The following is a 20,115-nucleotide window of genomic DNA, read 5'->3' on the forward strand; positions in this document are numbered from 1 at the left end:
GTCTATTCAAACCTTTTGACCTCTGAAGACCCAGGTCTGTAAGCTTCATTCTTTCTCCCTTGGCTAACAGATACTCCTCTCTCCTCCTTTTCAGCTTGTCTGTTTCTCTTCCCAGCTCCATCAGTGATGCTACTAGGACATCCTTCCACCATTTGCTTGGTTCTGCCCACACCCACAACCCCTCTACCAGCTGCAGCTTTTCAGGTTTCCCCCACTTCAGGGGACGCTTCTTTTTAAAGACAGTGTTGTTTCCTGTGACATGGCAATCTTTCCAAATTGACAAGACCTGTCTCTGCATTTCATACTCTGCCACTGGCTCTCAACCTGGGTCCTAAGTGACTTGTCATCTCTCTTGTCAGTCGCTGCCTCCCGCTGGCACTCCTGCTCCTCCCGCCCCACTGGAGCCATAATCCTCCCACTTCTCCATCACAATCGTCTCCATGGCTCTGCACAGCCCTCACGGCTCTGCAGGGGCTCTCAGCCCTCATAGAAAGATGGAAATAATGCAACAAAGACCCTCTTAAAAGAAAAATGTCCATCTCTACCCCATCATCTCTTCTCTATCCCCAGAAAAACATTTCTAGTGGAGAAGATACCCAGGAAAGGGGAAAAGGGCAGAAAGACCCTCAGATGGAATGCTCTGTTGGCCACTGCTGTTCAAAGTGGGATTATTTATTTTCTATTTAAACAGGATGCTGAGAGAGCTGGTTCCTGCACTTGATGCGACAGGAGAGCAGGGTGTTCAACAGCAGGATAGGCCCAGCTTTCAGAAGATGGGGAGGAGCAGCTGGCCCTCCAGGGGGCTCCTTAAGTATATCCTTGTAGGATGCAGTAAGAGTCTGGGAGGCAGGGAACTGGGAGGGATGGGAAGATAGTGCACGTTTTGGAACTCCAGTAATCGCAGCCCTGCAGGGGCTCTCAGCCCTCATAGAAAGATGGAAATAATGCAACAAAGACCCTCTTAAAAAAAGAAAAATGTCCATCTCTACCCCATCATTACTTCTCTATCCCCAGAAAAACATTTCTAGTGGAGAAGATACCCAGGAAAGGGGAAAAGGGCAGAAAGACCCTCAGATGGAATGCTCTGTTGGCCACTGCTGTTCAAAGTGGGATTATTTATTTTCTATTTAAACAGGATGCTGAGAGAGCTGGTTCCCGCACTTGATGCGACAGGAGAGCAGGGTGTTCAACAGCAGGATAGGCCCAGCTTTCAGAAGATGGGGAGGAGCAGCTGGCCCTCCAGGGGGCTCCTTAAGTATATCCTTGTAGGATGCAGTAAGAGTCTGGGAGGCAGGGAACTGGGAGGGATGGGAAGATAGTGCACGTTTTGGAACTCCAGTAATCTTATGTGGTGCTAATGGCTCTGCATGGGGCATGTCCACACCTATTCAAGTCAGGCCCCAGAGTTGTTTGTTGTAAGGGTTCTGCTTTACTTCCAGAGCCCCCAAGCGAGGTGCCTTCTGAGGTTTCTCTCTTCTCCTCTTTCTTTCCTCTCTCTCTCTGGCTGTGTGGCCTGCCATGTGAAGGGCACTGGGCCAGCTCTCTAAGCCTCAGGGTCCATTCCCAGCTTGGTTGTTTGACCCTCCTGTGCAGAGAGAAAAACATGGTGAAAAGATGCAAAGATCTATGCTGTCACTCACTCAGCAACTTTCCTAACCTTAGATCATCACATAATCCATGTAAAAACTTGGTGTTAAGAAAATAGAAAGCTCTCGAAGCAACCATATTTACTATGCTGTTTTAGATGACTCATTTTACCTCCTTGTGTCCGTTTTCTCATCTGCAAAGTGAGGGTGATCTTCTTTGCCAGCTTATATAGAATCACATGAGGAAATGGGCATGAAAACTTTTCTGAAGCATGAAGCATGAGGGATGGTTATTTGTAACCTTTTACACTCAAGTGTGTTTATCACTTAGGGAAGGAGGAATAGGATAGAATTGGACTTACATGCTCAGAAATGGTTTCCAGGTGGCCCAAATTTTTTGTTGTCCCTCCTTGCCAATCCCCTCTTCCCTAACTTGCTTTGGCCTCACATAATCCCCAAATCCTGTTGTTACTCTCTGCTGACACCCCACTCCCAGGACTAAGTATAAACTCTGTGCCTGGTAGACAAGGAAGTCCTTGGGGAATCTTGCTCCCCCATCCTCCTCTCTTGCCGTTTTTCCATTCACAGCTCTAAACAATCTGACTTTTGACTTGTTAGAAAGTGCCATGCGCACTCTGGCCTCTAGGTCTTTGCAGATGCTGTTCCCCCTGCCTGCTAACTCCTACTCATCTCTCAAGTCCTAGTTTAATTGCCACTTTCTCCAGGCCTTGCCAGTGCATTTAACAGCTTGCTTGTTTATATTTTCTGCTTGAACATAAATTCTATGAAGCAGGGATAATGCCTCCTTTGTTCTTCGTATACTGCTAGCACCTAGCACAGTGCCTGGTATATAACAGATGCTCCATAAGCAGTTGCTGCAGGAAGCAACAGTAGGCTGGTCAAGGACAAAAAAAAAAAAAAAAAAAGAGTGACGTTCAGTTCACTGAGTGTTTACGAAGTGCCTTCCTGAGCCAGACTGTCTACTAAATCCAGGGAGTTCCTGGGCTGCAGACCTGCCTGCAGGAGTGTAGGCATTGTGTGGGCAGGCGGAGCAGGTTGGAGCCCTCTGCACCTGATACTTGACCCAGGTCCCTCAGCCTTTCTTTCTAAGCCCAGCCAGCTGACTGTTTCAAGGCCAGTCTACCCTTGGTCATCCCCAGCAGAGGTGTCTCCGCTATAGCCCAGACTTTTGTCTGCTTTCTATTTGTGCATTTGTGGCGCTGAGCAGCATCAGTGTGGGAAGAGAGAGGCAGGACCACACCCGCTAAACCGGCCAGGGGCTCCAGCCTGGCTCTGGGAATCCTGCTGGAATATTAACGTTCTGAGGAGGAAGCCAGTGATTACATTTTAGACTTGCAAATGGGTTTGGTAAATAGGCTTTGCTGAGAGGTGGGACGGACAGCTGGACTGGGTGAGTAATAACAGTGAGCAGCAGCAGCAGCACGTGGTGATTAAGGAAGAGATTTGCTTCTCCAGAAAGGGGACTCTCCAGGGGCTGCTTCCTGGTGAGAGATCTTTTTAGTGAATTCATTTTGGCAGTTTTTGCCTACTTTCAGAGAAGTCCCTGAGTGTTGCTTTTGCTGTCGCTCTCTGAGGACCATAGAGAAAGAATGCACGAAATGATAGGAGAGCACACACTCATCCATGTACTACACAGGTGTCTGTTGAAGAATTCACTCATTCATGTATTCCCTTGACTAACTTTTTGTGTCAGGCACTGTGCTGGGTTCATTCCCCACTCTTCCTTCACACCAGGATGTGGTTGGGGCTCAGGATGGAGGTTAAAGTGTCCTCAGCTACTCAGTTTGCCTTTTTCAGACCCAGGTCACTTTTCTATCCAAAACTGAGACTAGCACTAGGGACATGTCAGAAGGATACATGTTGGGATGGTCTGGCCCCCTGACCATCTTTGAATTCCTAGCACCATCTGTCTAAGAAAAGAACCCAAAGCCATGTAGGTGAACCAGATGCTCTGGGTATTACAGTATTGCTCCAAGCTCACATGGTGCCTAGTGCAAATTATAAACAAGGGTGCCTTCCTCAAGGCATCTACTGGAAAACTGTCACAAGGAATACACAATGCTGCATGACTACAGTGTGAATTGTGCCTCCTAGATTTGTTCAGTACATCACCTGTCGATCCATGTGGTCTTGCCCCGTGTTTTACTATGAACAGTGCTGTGGATCCACAGAGCTGTTGCTACTGTCAAATATCTTAAGAGAAAGATGTGGTGCCAAACAAAAACCATTTTTGTATGCTCTTAGCTTGTATTTCTAAAGTATTATTAAATGGAGGGTGACTGAGGATGGAAGTTTACAATATTCCAAACTACATATGAAATCTGACAAATGTGGAGGTGGACAATTAAGAGGGTCTAATTTTCTTTTCCCTCTTATTTATCCATATCTCTACTCCATGCTGGGGACAGATAGCATCCCCACTCAGGCAAATGCCACCCTCCTGGCCAGAACAACTGTTTGGCTCCCAGTACTCACACTTTAAAGGAACCCTTAAAGTATTTTTGTTTAAGATTCATTGCCTTCTAGTTTAATTTAAAGGATAAATCTCTGGCCTCAGAATCCTTTGTCCATAAAGGAGATAGACAAGCCAAGCAATGGATTTAATCAACAAGAAATGGAACACCAGGTTTGCCTTTAAGAATACCGAAGGCTTTTATTTCCAACTCCATGGGTACTGCAGCATATACACGCGCACACTACACACAACACATTACACACATACACATACACACACACACACACATCTGTGCTTGTGTGTGCAGGGAATGGGATTAGGTGAGCCAGTGCCTGACCCGGTGCCTTTTGGCCACTGTGGCAATAAATGTTGGATGATGAAAATGGTGGTGGTGTCACTAAGGGCTAGGCCTTCAATTTCTTGAGCTTTGGGTTTCTTGTAGGTAAAAGAAAGATATTAGCTCTGTGCGGTATCTTAATCTATTTGGGATACTGTCACAAAAACACCATAGGGTAGCTTAAACAACAATCATTTATTTCTAACAGTTCTTGAGGAACACCAGTTCTTGCAAAGTCCAAGATCAAGGTGCTGGCAGATTTTGTGTCTGATGAGAGCCCACTTCCTGCTTCATAGACGGCTGTCTTCTTGCTGCGTCCTCACTTGGTAGAAGAGGCAAGGGAGCTCTCTGGGGCCTCTTTTATAAGGGCACTAATCCCAATCATGAGAGTTCCACCTAAGCACCTCCCAAAGGCCTCATCTCCTAATAGTATCATGTTGGGAGTTAGGATTTCAACATATGAATTTTGCGGGGGACACGACACAAACATTTAGTCTATATTGGTGTTGTATCGTTGCCTATTCTGACCCCAGTGGTTTTACAAACGATTTTGAATGAGAGTCCAGAAACATATTCCCAGAGGCTGGTGCCTCCAGCTGCAAAGGCAGTTGCCTCAAATGGCAGGAAAGGGATGACCCAGGAGCCTGAATCAGTCAGAGACAATATATTCCCACATTGAGCATCCTTGCCCTGCCTTTCTCGGCCATAACTCCATTAGCCTTGAATTCTGTCTCCTTTCTGCCTTGAATTCTCCATCCTTTCTCTTATTTACATCATTTTTTCTTTAGACCTCAAGGTCCAAGTTAAAGCAGCTCTGAGAAAACATGCTGTACCTGGTCCCAGGTGGGCCTCAAGGAGAGCCAGTACTGCTTTGGGGCAGTTCTGCTGCCTTGGCAGTGTGTCACTCTGGGCCTTGAACTCGAGGGTCTCTAGGGAGAACCAGTTAATTCTGGGGCTGAGAGGCAGAGGACACTTTACTGGGTCCCGGCTTGTATTCATCCATTGATGCACTTGGGTGCTGAATAAACACTCACTAAGCCCCCTGTGTTCAGGGCTCAGTGTTGTGGGTTGTGGGGGTTACACAGGCAGATGAGACATGATTCCAGCCTATAGAGCTTAAGCAAAAAGATACCCAATTGCCACAGGGGTTTCAGGTAGCAGAGAGCACCTCCAGCTGGAGATTAGAAAAGGTTTCACAGGGAGCTGACATGTAGAGGGTGGGCAGGATTTCAAGAGGTCTAATGAGGAAGAGGGAGATATTTTAGCAGAGGGCAATCACCAGGAGGAAGATGGAAAGCATGCAGCGTAGCTGGTATGTTATAGGTTGTGAGTTCTGGTTGCAGTATAAACCATGGGAGGGGAGTAAGAGAAGATGGAAAAAGTGATTGAAGACTGATCAGCAAAAGCCTTCTATTTTGATTGAAGCAGTTAACCAGAGTTGATGTGGCAGTCAGAATAATGGCCCCCAAAGATGTCTGTGTTCCTATATCCCAAACCTGTGAATATGTTACCTCTCATGTGAAAGGGACTTTGCAGCCATGAACTGCTGACACCTTGATCTTAGCCCCGTAAGAAAAATATTTGTGTTGTGGTAAGCCACTAAATTGGTGGTAATTAATTACAGCAACAATAGGAAAGTAACATAATTGGAAACTCCTTCAGCTCTTGTGGTTTCTAACCTCAGTCAAGCTATTTAGATTTTCTATCAGACTCCAATCTCCTCATCTTTTATGGAGTTTAATAGTAGTACCCACCTCATAGAGTTTTAAGGATAAACTGAGACAACACATGCAAGGTACCTGCACATAGAAAGCCCGTATTAAATTATAGCCATTGGGATTATTATTGTTGCAGGCTATGTGAAGCTCAAATTTCCATTCTGGCCTCTTCTCAGTTCTGTTTTTCTCCTTTCTGTTCTTTCCTCCTGTAGTTCAGTGACTTTGGACTCTATGTTTTAGGTAAAGATGCTCATCTTTGTCAACACCCGCCAAACCAACCCACCCACTCAGACTACACATTTAAAACGTAGTGTGAGGGGCTTGATGTCTACTGTTGTAGCTGTCATAAAATTCACAGATCTTAATAATATCTTGATAAGATATTAACATTAAAAATTAGTTATATATTTTATTATAAGCACAGATAAAAAATTAAATGTTCACTTAATGTACGATATATAATGAGGTTAGCAAGTGAAACTTTGAGACTTCTGCACGAAATTGTGTGTGACTAATTATGTTTTGGATGGTATGTACAGACTGTGTTGGAAGTCCCTCCCTGTGATAGACTCAGAAACATGCATCGTTTTTACAAACATATCTTTGTAACAGCTTTATTGAGGTATAATTGACATGCAAGAAACGGCACATATTTAAAAAGTACAATTTAGTAAGTCGTGACATATCTCTATACCTGTGAAATTGTCACCATAATTAGGACTCTAAAAATACCTATTACCGCCCCCCACCTCCCAAATTTCCTTATGTACTTTTATAATCCATGTATTTTGTCCTTTTCTGTTTCCTGCTATACCTTTTTGCCCACACTCCCCAGAGGCTACCATGGATCTGCTTTCTGTCACTATTAATCAGTTTGCATTTTTATAATTAAAAAAAATTTTCTTTTATTAAAAATTAAATTTATTGGGGTAGCATTGGTTCAAAACATTAGATAAATTTCAAGTGTACAGCTTTGTAATACAACATCTGTATATTCTATTTTGTGCTCACCACCCAAAGTCTAGCCTCCTTCTGTCACCATACATTTGATGCCGCTTACCCTCTTCATTTGCCCCCTAACCGCCTTCATCCCTCGTAACCACCACTCTGTTGTCTGTATCTATGAATTTGTTTTTCTTATTTGGTTTTTTGTTCATTTATTGCTTTTTGTTTTATATCCTACACATGAGTGAAACCATATAGTTCTCCTTTTCCATCTGACTTATTTCTCTTAGCATAATACTCTCAAGATCCATCCATGTTGTCGCAAATGGCAATATTTCATCTTTTTTATGGCTGAGTAGTATTCCATTATATATATGTACCACAGCTTCTTTATCCAATCATCAGTTTAAGGACACTTAGGTTGTTTCCACATCTTGTCTATTGTAAGCAATGCCACAATGAACATAGGAGTAAACATATCTTTACATATAAGTGTTCTCAAATTTTTTGGGTAGAAGCCCAAAAGATGGATTGCTGAGTCATAAAGTGGCTCTATTCTTAATTTTTTGAGAAACCTCCATACTGTCTTCCATAGTGGCTGCACCGATTTACATTCCCACCAGTAGTGTATAAGTGTTTCTTTTTCTTCACATCCTCTCTAACACTTGTTATTTCTTGTTTTGTTTATAATAGCCATTTAGCAGGTGTGAGGTGGTATCCCACTGTGGTTTTAATTTACATTTCTCTTATAACTAATGATGAGCATCTTTTTATATATCTGTTGACCATCTGTATGTCTTCCTTGGGAAAGTGTCTATTCAGGTCCTCTGTCCATTTTTTTAAATTAGATTGTTGTTGTTGTTGAGTTATATGAGTTCTTTATATATTTTAGATATTGGCTCCTGATTGGAGGTATCTTTTGGATATGTCTTTTTCTATTCAGTTGGTTGCCTTTTTGTTTTGTTGATGATTTATTTTGCTGTGCAGAAGCTTTTCAGTTTGAAGTAGTCCTCCATATTTATTTTTTTTACTTCCTTTACCTTTGGGGTCAAGTTCACAAAAACCCCTCTGAGACCAAGGTCCATAAGTTTAGTGCCTATGTTTTCTTCTATGTATTTTATTATTTTAGGTCTTATTTTCAAATCTTAATTCATTTTGTGTTATTTTTTGTTTATGATGTTAGATAGCAGTCTAGTTTCATTCTTTTTTATGTGGATTTCCAGTTTGCCCAACACAATTTATTGAAGACACTTTCCTTTCTCCATCATATATTTTGGCTCCTTTGTCAAAAATTAGTTGCCTATATGTGTATGAGTTTATTTCTGGGCTCTCAATTATGTTACATGGGTGTCATGTCTGTTTTTCAGCCAATACAATACTGTTTTGGTTACTGTACCTTTATAGTATAGTTTGAAATCAGGGAGCATGATACTTCTAGCTTTGTTCTTTTATCTTGGGACTGCTTTTGTAGTTTCATACAAATCTGAGGATTTTTTAAATTCTATTTCTGTGAAAATCTCAAATTTGATAATGATTACATTAAATCCATATATTGCTTTAAGTGATATGGTCATTTTAACAATGTTAATTCTTCCAATCCATGAACATGGACTATCTTTCCATTTCTTTGTATCTTCTTTAATTTCAACAATGTTTTGTAGTTTATAGGTCCTTCACCGCCTTTGTTAAGTTTTTTTACTGGGTATTTTATTCTTGTTGTGATTGTATATGAGATTATTTAATTCATTTCTCTTTCTGATATTTTGTTGTTAGTATATGGAAATGTATGGATTTTTGTATATTGATTTCGTATCCTGCAACTTTACTGTATTTGTTTATTGTTTATTATGGTCTTTTAGTGGAATCTTTAGAGTTTTCTACATATAGAATTATGTCATCTGCAAGTGGTAACAGTTTTATTTCTTCATTCCCAATTTGGATGCTTTTTATTTCTTTTTCTTACTTAATTGCTCTGGCTAGGACTTCCTGAACTATGTTGAATAACAGTGGCAAGAATGGGCATCCTTGTCTTTTTCCTGATTTTAAAGGAAAAGCTTTCAGTTTTTCACTATTGTGTATGATGTTAATTGAGGATTTGTCGTATATGACTTTTAACATGTTGAAGTACTTTCCTCTTATGCCCATTTTATTGAGGGTTTTTATCATAGCATTTTTATAATTTTATGTACATGGAATCATATATTATGTATTTTTATCTAGCACCTTTCACTTAGCATAAGAGATTCAATCATGGTGTCAAATGAATCAATACTTCATTTCTTTTTACTACTGAGTAGTATTTCATTGTGTGGATATACTAGTTTGTTTATACATTCCCCAACTGATGAACATTTGGGCCATTTCCAGTTTGGAGCTATGACGAATAAAGGTGTTGAGAACATTAGTGTAAAAGTCTTTGAATGGATATATGCTTTTATTTCTCTTAGGCAAATACCCAAGAGAAGAATGGCTGGACCATAGGGTAGAAGTGTGTTTAACTTTTTAAGAATCTGACAAACTTTTCCAAAATGGTTGTATCATTTATAGCCCCACCAACAATGTATTAGTACTAAACTTCATATGGTCAGCCTTTTTCATGTTAGTCATTCTAACAGATATGAAGCAGTATCTCCTTGTGGTTTTAATTTACATTTCTGTAATGACTAATGATACTGAGTATCTTTTCATGTGCTTATTTGCCATTCATATCTCCTTTGGTGTCATATCTTCAAATATTTTGCTCATTAAAAAAAAATGTGTTGTTTGTTTAATTATTGGATTTTTAAAGCTCCTTATTCATTCTGGATCCATGTTCTTTATCAGATATAAGATTTCTTTTTCTGTGGCTTGCTTTTTCATTTAACAGTATCATTTGAAAACAGAAAATTTTAATTTTGATGAAGTTCAATTTATCAGTTTGGTTTTTTTATGGATCATGTTTTTTTTATGTTGCATCTAAGAAATCTTTGCCTAACCTAAGGTTATAAAAATTTATTCTTGTGTTTGCTTCTAGAAGTTTTATAGTTTTAGGTTTTACATTTAAGACTGTGATTCATTTTGATATATGGTGGGATGTATGAATGAAAGTTAATTTTTAAAATATGGACATTTAATTGTCCCAGCACCATTTATTGAAAAGACTATCTGTCCTTCCACTACTGAATTGTCTTTGCTCCTTTGTCAAAAATTAGCTGTTCATATATGTGTGGATTCTTATAAATATTTTTATGTTCTCTTTCAAGTGTAAAATAAGTTATGTATTTAAAGCTATACATTGTAGAATTCTAAGATTATTTTCAAAAACATTTAAATTAACATGCTCATAATGAACATAATAAACTTACCTATCAACTATTGTCTTAATACAGATGCTCTTCAGTTTACAATGGGGTTACTACCCAATAAACCCATTGTAAGTTGATAATATCGTAAGTTGAAAGTGCATTTAATATACCTACCCACCCCAAATCATAGCTTAGCCCAGACTACCTTAAACGTACTTAAAACACTTACATTTGCCTACAGCTGCCCAGTACCATGAGAGAGAATCTTACCACATATCACTAGCCTGGGAAAAGATCAAAATTCAAAATTTGAAGTATGGTTTCTACAGAATGCATATTACTTTTGCACCATCGCAAAGTTGAAAAATCTTAAGTCAAACCACCGTAAGTCAGGGACAGTCTGTATTTATAAAAGCATGATTGCTTGCTTTCATAATACTTTGGTCATGAAAACCACACCTTGCTGAGCCTTGGGGAAACATACCTCAGCGTTTTATAAATGTCTTACAGTAAAATTTTGATATTAAACTCCCTGCCTTTCCAATTTCTTTAACCCTCTCACTTCTCCGCCTCACCTTTTGAGTAGCAGTAGGCCTTTCTTCGAGCATTGCCCTTGGGGTAGGGACCATACAGAGAGAACAAAGAGTCCCTTTCCTAGCTTTTGAGCTCTTAAGTAGCCTTTTGTAAATCTATTGTAGAGGCAATGGTATTGAGAGCCATGGATTTCAATTCTAAGGGCAAGGTGCTTGAGAGAAAAAAAGGGTATTTTTGAATTTCAAAAGCTTGGCTTTAAATATCAAAAGCCAAAGCCAGAGGGCTCAGAGCACAGATTTTATATCATAAACCAGACTGTGGAGAAGAACAGTCTCTTTCTCAGCCCCCAAAATGATAAGATTTCAACTTGGGAGTGAGGTGGAGCGGAGGAGGGAGAACTGGAAGGAACTTGATTAAAATTTAAGCAGGTGAGTCCCTGGAAAGGGGCCTAGCACTCCATCCCACTGGGCGCAGGTTTCAGTGTTGACAGGGCAATGCCAGGCCTGAGGGGGTGGATCCTCAAAGAGAGGGGTGATTGCCTGACCACCCACAACACAGTTTTGACCATACCAAAGCAGTGCAGGAATAGAGGTCGAGGGTATCTGGGCCTGAAGGGCCCCAAGCCTCTTGGAATCCTTACATTCCAGTAAAGGGCAGGCAAGGAGCCTTGTGTTCCTGAATTGCCAACAAGGTCCCAGTGGTGACTGTGAGGGCCCGTGGCCTGGAAGAGGCATTCTGATTGGGATAGGAAGGGCTCAGAGTGTGTGCCAATGACAAGGAAATGCTATTGCTAGACCATGGGAGAGAACCTTACTCCCCTCTCCCAGTGCAAGCATTCCAGAATCAGCAGGATCCTGTGGGAGTGAGGAAAAAGTTTGACACCAAATCAAATTGAGAGTTTTGATATTGCCAAACATTCACAATTCTGAGCTGAAATTGTGTTAACTTAAAGTACTGGTAGGACTTTCTGTTTACAGAGTTTCTCGATGGGTGAGACTAGACATTGATCCCCTAAGCTCTTGGAGTAGTAGACTGTGTTCTGAGAGGCAGAGGGAGAGCCCCCATGACAGTACCTAGCCTTGGGTAGCCTTGCCTATTTATCTTGCTGTACTATATAAAGATTTTTTCTTTGCACTTAGTAGAAAGAATGATAGGAAACTATTAGTTTGCTACTGATGTACAACAAATTACCACAAAATTAGTGGTTTAAAACAATGCCCATTTATTATCTCACAGCTTCCATAGGTTGGAGTCAGGGCATGACTTGCCTGGGTTTTCTGCTCAAGGTCCCACATGGTTGAAATTAAGGTGTCTGCTGGGCTCCATTCTCATCTGAAGCTTGGGATCCTCTTCTTAGCAGTTGACAGAATTTAGTTTTTTATAATTGTAGGACTAAGGTCCTTATTTCTTGCTGACAAGAAGAACTGTTCTGTGGTCCTCAGCATCTAGTAGGAGAATCTCTATCTAATGTGCTATGAGGAAGTCTTATGCAATATAACATACTCAAGGGAGTAACTGTCCATCATAATTATAGGTCCTGCCCATACAGAAAAGGAGAAGATTATACAGGATGTATCCCAGGGGGCAGCAATCTTGGGTCCATCTTAGAACTCTACCCATCATAGTCACTAAGCTATGGAACATGTTCAGGATCAAGATTATAGCCACAGGCAAAGGGAAAATTGCTGCCTACTGAATAAACTATAAAAGGACAGTGGGAAATAAAAATAAGTTATGATTACATCCATGAATTATTTTTGTTCACGATCCAGTTACATGCAAAGTAAATACTTTCAATTTGGCTTGTTTTCCTGAGTTCGCTCAAGTCAGTGAATCACAAATACCCAATGATCCTGTGAAAAGAGTAAGAGTTCAAGAACTTCTGTATTGGATAGACTTGGGGAAGGTAATTTGATTGAAGAGAATGGCAAAGGGACTTTTCTTAAGTCACAAAATGTTTTTATTTAGAATGGATGCTTATTGGACATTCTTTCAGAAACCATTGAAAGGGAAGATGTTAAAGTCATCTGTGTTACTTTTTGAATTTTCTACCAGTGAATTTATCAGTGAACTTCAAAGAAATATTCCTAACTCTTCTAGGAGCATAGGTTGAGATTTTGGTATCCTGATGTATGACATCACTGAGGTTGACGTGATGGCATAGTGAAAAGAGAAAAGTGCATTGGATTCACAAGCCCTGACTTCGAGTTTCAAATCTGTCTGCCCATGACTGGCTGTGCGACTTTGAGCAAATCACTCTCCCTCTCTGAATCTCTATAAAATAAGAGGTCAGGACAACCCAAGTTCTCCAAGGGTTAGCCTGTCAGACTCTTCTCTATGTGTTTGGTAGCAAGGACATCTTATATTTCCCTCAAATTTGAAATATTCAGGAATAAGAGATCTCCATCAGGCCATTCTGAGGATACTTGTCTCTACACAAGTCAATATTCATCCTATATGCAGGCAGATTAGACTCTTTTCTGTTTAAAAATGTCTCTGCAAAGAGATACCATGGACTTTTCTTCTAATCTACTCATGTGTTTCACCATCACTGACTCTAATCACACCCCTAGAATGATTTTCCATTATCCTACCACTGCCATGTATGACACTGTGATAAGATGCAAATTGTATCAACATCTGAATTAGTAGCTGGAAATGCAGTCAAATTGGTAGTCATCCAAATGGGTTGGCAGGTTAGGAACAGGGGAGAATATTTATTCAACAAAGACAAAATTCTTCCAACTGACATTTCCTGAGTATCTCTAGTACATGAACACTAGCTTAGGCTCAGCTAGATAAAAAATAAATACAAAATACTGGCCTTTGTTCTTAAAAGTCTCTGCAGACCCCCAGAATGAGCTTCTAGGGCTCCCCAAACCAATTTAACTCCATGGAGATGACCATCCTGAGGAATTGCCATCTATTCTAAGGTTTACAGGAGCTTGTGGATAACAGGCTGAAGCAGAGGACTGAGTTCTTAAGAGCCACCTCCATCCATGTGATGGTCTCTTTGATGTGTCAACTTGACTAGGCTATAGTCCCCAGTTATTCAATCAAACACTAATATAGGTGTCACTGTGAAGGTATTTTGTAGATGTGATTAAAATCCATAATCAGGTGACTTAAAGTAGGGAAGGTTATTCTAGATAATCTGAGCAGGCCTAATTCAATCAGTTGAAAGGCACTTAAAGGCAGAGCTGAGGCTTCCCTGAAAGAGGAAGAAATTCTGCCTGTGGAAGCAGCTGCAGTCCGTGCCCAAGGGTTCCCACCTGCTTGACAGATTCCAGACCTCCCTAGCTACCCCCACAAGCATGTAAGCCAAATCCGTGCAATGTCTGCTAATATATACCCTTCTACTGGTTCTGCTTCTCGAATTGACAAATATAGATTTTGGTATCAGAAATGGGGTGAATGTATTTGTGTTTGCTTGTAGGATGGACCTATATCTTTGGGGATCAGAGGGCAGGCTGTGGTGGGCAGAATAATATTCTCCACCCACCAGTAAAGATGTCCACACTCTTAATCCCCGGACCTATCAACATGTTACCTTACATAGACAAGGGGAATTAAGATTGAACATGGAATTAAGGCTGCTAATTGGCTGACTTTAAAACAGGGATATTATTCTAGATTGTTTAGGTGGGTCCAATGAAATCACTAGGGCCCTTAAAGGTAGAAGAAGGAGGCAGAAGAGGGAGTTCCAGCAAGATGGCAGCATGAGAAGGACTCCAGCCCAAAGTTGCTGGCTTCGAAGGAGGAGCAGCGAAGGAAAGTGACAGCCTCTAGAAGCTAGAAAAGGCCAGAGATTGGATTCTCCCCTAGAACTTCCAGATGGGAATGCAGGTCTACTAACACCCTGACTTTAGTTCAGTGAAAACCCATTCTGAACTTCTGACTTCCAGAACTGTAAGATAATTAACATGTGGTGTTTTAAGCCACTAAATTCATGGTAATTTGCTACAGCAGCAATAGGCAACTAATACAATCCTCATCTCTCCCATCTGTGGATCATAAGCTGCTATGCCACCAATATTGGAATAGAGGGTTTGTTTTTTTCCTGCTGTTTCACAGATCAGCAAACCCACCATCCAGCCACTGCCTTCCTTCTGCCCCAGCAGCTTCTCTCCCAGGGTACTCAGTGCAGCCCTCAGTTCTTTGACACAGCCTTACCCCATCCCCAGGGTTCGGACAATTCTGGAAAGATCCAGAGCCTGTAGCCTGGCGTCTGTGAGCATCATCCTATTCTTTACTCTCTCCCACCAAGACAGTTTCCATACCAGATCCGTTGTTTATTCATAGGCTATTTGTGTCCAGAAGACACTTAAGACAAATTATATAATGCTGTCTCTGATCATTTTTTGAAAAAGTGTTTCATTCTCTCTCCAAGCTTATGAGGCTATAGGGATTCTCTAGCTTTATAGTCTCATATTATTTTGTCAACTGGTTATCCGAAGGAAATATTTTCTCACCTTCACTTAATTCCTCTTTCAGGAGAATATATCAAACACATGTTAATAATACTCATTGGACAAAATCTTCTTCTTCCCCTATGTGGATCCTAAAAAAAAAGTGCTGGTAAATGTTGAGGAGGTCAATTGAGAGCAAAAGGGAATTTTATTTTTTCTTCTTTTTCTCCTCTTTTCTTCTTTCCTTCCTCCCTTCCATTCATAAATATTAATAAAGTTCCAACACTGGTTGACAATATTGTAAGATTTGGTACTTGTATTAGTTTCCTAAGGCTGCCATAACAAAATACCACAAACTGGGTATTTATTTTCTAGTTCTGGAGGCTAAGCCCAAAATCCAGGTGTTGGCAGGGCCATGCTCTTTCTGAGACTCCAGGTAGAATCCTTCCTTGCCTCTTCTAGCTTCTGGTGGTGGCCAGCAATCCTTGGTGTTCCTTGCCTTGCAGTTTTGTCACTCTAATCTCTGCCTCTGTCATCACATAGTGTTCTCCCTGTGTGTCTGTGCATCTTCACACTGTCTTCCCTCTGTGCATGTCTGTGTCCAAATTTCTTGCTTCTTATAAGGACAGCAGGCATATTGGCTTAGGAGCCTGCTCTGCTCCTGTGGGACCTCATCTTAATTAATGACATCAGCAATGACCTTAGTTACAAATATGGCCACATTCTGAGGTATTGGGGGTTGGAACTTCAACATATCTTTTTGAGGGACGCAAGTCAATCTGTAACAGTATTTAAAGGTGAACTTGACTTGCTTCTGCTTCTAGTTAGGGTGGGAGAATGAGAACGTACATTGACAATGGCCACACAAATGATAATTACTGATAATTACTGAAACAGGGATTATCACAGGGTGATTGGGGAGCACATGGAAGAAGAATCACTTTTAATTAGGGGAGTGCTAGCTGCTGTAACAAACAAGCAAATTCATACTACGATTTATTTTTTGCACACAGAATAGCTCAACATGTCTGTGGGCAGTTTTTCTACGTGGTGATTCAGGAAATTTGGCTTCTTCTATCTTGTGACTCTGCCATTCTCTAGGGCCTTGTCTTCTGCCTCTGGACATGGTGGGAAGGAGGAAGTCTAGAAAAAAGCACATTTCGGGAAATAATAATAATAACAACTGCAATATTTATGTAATACTTTACAGATTAATCTGGGTACCAGTCCTTTATATACATTTGTACAGCAATTCTATGATTTGGATATTGTCATTATTCCTACTTTATAGATAAGTATAAATGTCATAAATGACTTGCCCAATTGGTTGAGAGTAGTTTATAGCAAGTTAGGGGTAAGGAGTTAAGAGGGCCCAGGAGAGAGATAAGTAAAAAGATGTAGAGCTGTGGTGGAAGCAGAGGCTAAATCATGAAGGGCATCATAGGCCATTCAAGGACATTTGGATTTAAAACTGGTGTCAAAGGGAAGCCATAGAAAGGCCAACATGGCCAGATTTGCCACCATATTTCTCTAGTGTGTGGTTGTAGAGAATTAGTTGAAAGAGATGAGGCTGAAGGTGGGAAGGAGTATCAGTTAGAAGGCTTCGAGTCATAGAGAACCCAGATGAAACTGTTCAGACAGTAAGGAAAACACTCATCCCGCATGGAGAGAAGCACAGCAGCAGGGAGTGTCCAGCCTTGGTTAATTCGGCAGCTCTACAATGCCATTGACGACCCAAGTTCTCTCCATCTTTCCTCTCTGTGGTCCTCAGCATTTTGACCATGACCACATGGTGCAAGATGGCTTTCCATGCAGACAGGACAGTCTCCGCTGGAAGAAGAGGCCATGTCTCTTCCTGTGTGTGTCTCTTTATCAGCAAAGAAAATTTTCTTTGAAGCCCTCTAGCAGATTTCCTCTTATTTTTCATTGACCAGATTTGGGTCTGATGCCCCTTCCTAAATGAATCAGTCTTACCATGATTGGTGGAATGAGTCTTACCATGATTGGCTTTGATTAATCCAGACTTACCTTTGTGCCATGTGGAAGAGAGGTGGACACCTGAACAAAATACTTGGGTTGGCAACCAACAGTGTCTGCAGCAGAAGATCATGTAGATGATTTTGCAGGAATTCAGACTAGAAATGCTGGTGACCTGGATTAAGAGATCAAGAGCAAGGCAATAGGGAGAAAGAGAAGTGAACAGATTCAAAACTATTAAGGCGACAGAGTGACTAGAATTTGATGATTAATTAGGTAAGGAGGTAACAGAGAGGAAAAATCAAGGGTAACCAGGTATTAGTTTGGGCAAGTGAGAAGGCAGCCTAGGCAGGGGCTTTTCTCTTCCCTCTTTGTTTATGGACTCAACAAATATTACTAATCGTTTTTTGAGCCAGGCACTTCCACCTGGGAGATGAGTATTTTTAGATGAGGAAGTGGAGTTTTAGTAAAATGAAACAACTTATCCATAGTCACATGGCTGGTGAGTAAGTGATGGGTCTGAATTTGAATCCAAGTCTTTCTGTCCACTTCCAAAGCTCATTTTCCTGCCACAATTCCATCCTGCCTCAGCTGAATGGGCATAAATCACAATGCTCACTTCATAAAGAAAAAGAGAGATAAGTAAATATACCAAATGACAGAATGCGATTAACGCCAAGAAGAATAGAAGAAACCAATGTTTTTGAACACCTACTATGTGTCAAGCACCATACTAAATATGTTACATGGGTTATCTCATTTAACTTTCGTGACAATCTTAGGAGATAGTTTTACTATTCCCTCTCCACAGATAATAAACCTTTCTGGACAGAATAATAATAATGACAGCTACTAATCAAGCACCTGCTTTATGTGTAAGAGTCACAATCACCCAATGAAATATGTGCCCACACAGTTTGAGGGTCTAAGAAATGCTCCCAGGGACACACAACTAGAGTCTAACTTGGATCTCTTCAGTCCCCACCACGACGGCCAATCTCCTGGCACACCAGCCCTCCAGGGCCCACTTCTAGTTTTCTCTAGCTTGGCTGCTTACTGTCCCTGCTTTGTAGTTTTTGCTCAAGCAACACCCAACCATTTGTAGTTCTTCAGGGCTGAGATTGGAGTGAGGCAAGTGAGGTACCTAGGGTGCAAAATTTAAGAAGTGCATGTATGTATGTCTCCTACATAGGACTCAGCCCCTTGTTTTTCATGTAGTTGTCACTCCATAAATGCTCCCAATTTTTGTTTTTCAGAAGGGGGGATGGTTCTCTGTTCACTGGGATAGCATTTTAGCCTTCTTTGATGAAAACTGAACCAAGCTATGGGAGCTGATCCTTAGGTCAGGAAGCCTTGACCTTGGGTCTGCTCCACCTTTCATCTCATATGCACCTACCATGTCAGGAAGGGGAGCAACAGTGGCCTCAGACCACAGACCCAACACCATCCCATGGCCTGGCAGCACAGATGTCCCTATCATGGTGTGAGACTGTTATATTTTGGAACTTCAGAGATTACTCATCATTCATTTATTCAGAAATATTTATTGAGAGCCAGTTATGTGTGAGGCACTATTTCAGGCACTGGGGATATGGTGGTGAAGGAGACAGACCAGAATGTCTTCCCTCCTGAAGCTCACATTCTAGGGCAATCAAGATCTTTTCCATCAGTGACACCTTAATGATAAGCACACCTCATGTTTTTACAGTGTTTCATAATTTACAAAGCATGCTGATGCTCATTAGCTCATTTGATCCTCTCTAAAACCTTGTGCAGTGAGAATTACTATTATCATATTCCATAAATTTTCACACTGACATTTTTTCTCATTTTAACATCTCTGACATCAGGATGGGTCTTAGAACTGATGGCATGTCATAGTTTAATTGGTAGCATTTATTTTCTTTCTTAGTGGCAAATAGAGAATGGTAGGTCTTACAATCAATGGTATCTTAGATTTAATAAAATACAGAATTCTCCTTGCTTTGCAAATTATGAGGCTGAAGTTCAGAGAGATTGGCTTTTCAAGGTCACATGGCTATGTTGTTGTCTACGCAGGCGGAGGAGCCCTGGAAAAGTTAGGACAATGCAAAAGCCATAGTACCCCTGGCCAAAGCGTTGTCCCTGCTCTCAGGGAATTTTATTTCTAAGCACATGACAGCTTGCTGCTCTCATTTTTCAACAAGGAAAGAAAGCTCTGCCCAGTCCCAGGATGAGCTTCAAAGGGAGCCTGTCCCCTCTTTGCTCCCCCCCACCAGGGGAGCAGTGGGAATGTGGCTAAGACCAAAGTTAAGCCCATCTGGGATCAAAAGAGCCCCCATCTCTCCAGAGCACCTGCGGGGTTTCAGTGAGCTTCCTCTCTGTCTGCTGAGTGATCAGCTGACAAAATGCATCTGGACAAAGAGGAGGCCTCTGTGATCAGCTGTCATCTCCCCTAAATACCCCTGATGTATTTTCTCTCTTTATTACTCACGAGGTGTCAACAGTCTATGGTGATCTACAATCTGGCACACTCACTTTCCCTGTGGCTAGAAGGCAGTCATGCTGCTAGGGGGCAGGGAAAAGCAGGGAAGGCATCCTGTCTAAAGACCAAGAGAGGGAGAAAATGAGAGAAAGGAGAAGACGGCTGCTAGAGGGAAAAGTGGGAATTGTCAGTTGCTGTTGCCTTATCTTTACCCTGTATCTAATCCCAAAGCTGAGTCCCATATCCAAAGCCAGGTGTGGGGTGATCCCAGTGAGCACAACATAAGTATGGCTCTTCCTCATCACTTTGTCCCACCTGCCCCATTCCCCCTGCCCTGCGCCCTCCCCGATACTTGCTCACTCAATGCCTGAATCAATCTCTTTCC

Source organism: Pteropus alecto, unplaced genomic scaffold (assembly GCF_000325575.1).
Source record: "Pteropus alecto unplaced genomic scaffold, ASM32557v1 scaffold224, whole genome shotgun sequence".
In the NCBI taxonomy this organism is placed as follows: domain Eukaryota; kingdom Metazoa; phylum Chordata; class Mammalia; order Chiroptera; family Pteropodidae; genus Pteropus; species Pteropus alecto.